Genomic DNA, 2,111 nt, shown 5'->3' on the forward strand with positions numbered 1-2,111 from the left:
GACAGTCAGACAGACTCCCACATGCGCCCCGCCGGGATCCACCCTGCATGCCCACCAGGGGGCGACGCTCTGCCCACCAGGGGGCGATGCTCTGCCCCTCCGGGGCATCGCTCTGTTGCTACCAGAGCCACTCTAGCATCTGGGGCAGAGGCCAAGGAGCCATCCCCAGCGTCTGGGCCATCCTTGCTCCAGTGGAGCCTCAGCTGCGGGAGGGGAAGAGAGAGACAGAGAGGAAGGAGAGGGGGAGGGGTGGAGAAGCAGATGGGCGCTTCTCCTGTGTGCCCTGGCCGGGAATCAAACCCGGGACTTCTGCATGCGAGGCTGACGCTCTACCACTGAGCCAACAAGCCAGGGCCAAATTATAATATCTTTATCTTATACTTTTGAGAGTGAACAAAACAAAATAAATTTTAAAGCAAAAGATTTTCTTTTGTAATTTAAAATTAAATTTTTATTCTGAAAAATACACTGCTTAATAAAATAATAAAACAAACCACAGACTGAACAAACATATTTGAAATAATATATTTAATATAAGGAGTTGTTTTTAGAATATATAAAGAACTCAAAAGTCAATATAAAAATGTGAAATAAGAGGACAATGAATCTGAACAAACACCTCAACAGAAAAGACACAAATGGCACAATGGTGTATAAGATGCTCAACATGATTTATTAGGAAAATGAAAATTCAAACCACATAGTAAAAGCACTGCACAAGTATCAGAATGGTAAAAAATAGAGAACTAAACACACTAACCAAATGTTGATAAGGGCACAGAGCAATAGGAGGCCATCTCTCCCACAAGCCTAAAATATTTACTATCTGATCGCTTACAGAAAAAGTTTAAAGATCTCTGGTATATGATAACATCAGTGTACTATTTTTTGTCAGTCATCCTTAAGTCTAAAATAATTTCAATACAAAATACATTAAAATGCCCTTTGATTTATGTCATCAGTATAAACTTCCAGTTAAGATGGCAGGGTCCGTGAACAGTACTTGCTTCCTCCCACACCACATCAATTCTAGAACTTTCATCATTCAAATTACCTGAGATCTGGCTGAATGGAAGTCCTACAACTAAGAAATTTAAGAAGCCACATCAAGATTGGTAAGAGGGGCAGAGACGTGGAACGAGTTGGTACCACACTCACGTGTGGTGCATAAAAATGAGGAGAAATACCTTGATTACATTGGTCCCCTCTAAGGAGCAAGGGGTCCCAGCCCTACACCAGACCCCCCAGTCCAGGGTTCCAGTGCCAGGAACAGAGGTTCCCATTACTTCTGGCTGTAAAAACCAGCATGGATTGAGGCTCAGTGAAACAGAGGGCTGCTGGAGTCCCAGGCAGTTTCTCTTAAAAGTCTTTACATGTACTTACTTAGACTCACCTCCTCTGAGATTGAGCCTAGGGACAGCAGCTTGAAAGGAATCAGAGGCATATGCGGAAGAAATGAATTGCTCAGCATCAGTGTAAGCACTGCAGGACAGCTTTCTCCTAGAGAGACGTGCTAGCAGAGGCAATTGATTCTTTGAGCCTTTCCTGCACAGAGCCAACAGATGGGCACCATATCTGGAGCTCCATCCACCTGGCTCAGGCTCTCTGCCCTGCACTGGAGAGTCCCTGAGGCTGTGCCCTGCCTAACTTTCAGGCCCACCCAAGCTGTTTCCAGTGGCTTTTCCAAATGAATGGCCTATCTTGGCCCATGTTTCAGATTTTCCTAAAATCTCTCAGATAAGCAGCATCTGGACTCAGCATGCCCAGCACTAGTAGCAGCTGGACTTGGTTTGAAGCTTGGCTTCACCTGGACACCTTCAAACCCAGCATAAGTAGTAGCCATCTGTAGATTGCTTTGTAGCTAATGCCAGGCGGCCCCTGGCAGAACATAGGTGGCAGCTAACCTTGGCTTGTACCTTCCAGAAGGCCCCAGAGCCAGCACTCTCAGTAGACAGCTTTAGGCCATGTTGAAGCATTACCACTCAACCACCTTCACAGGCAACACACTCAAGCGGCAGACTCGGCAAGCGCCAGAGCCCTGCTGAAGTAAGGCCTGCTCTGTGGGGTGGCTCCCTACATAGTTGATCCTCCAAAGAGGTTAGATATCAGTG

The 2,111-nt window shown here is 46.1% G+C and overlaps 1 non-coding gene across 1 annotated transcript; it reads right to left on the bottom strand.

The window, feature by feature from the left end:
• Positions 1–279: 279 nt before the first annotated feature.
• TRNAA-CGC (transfer RNA alanine (anticodon CGC)) lies at positions 280–355 on the bottom strand. Its single transcript has one exon. It is a non-coding gene; the product is annotated as a tRNA-Ala (tRNA).
• Between the last annotated feature and the right edge of the window lie 1,756 nt (positions 356–2,111).

The sequence above is a fragment of the Saccopteryx bilineata genome, chromosome 4, assembly GCF_036850765.1.
Source record: "Saccopteryx bilineata isolate mSacBil1 chromosome 4, mSacBil1_pri_phased_curated, whole genome shotgun sequence".
In the NCBI taxonomy this organism is placed as follows: Eukaryota; Metazoa; Chordata; class Mammalia; order Chiroptera; family Emballonuridae; genus Saccopteryx; species Saccopteryx bilineata.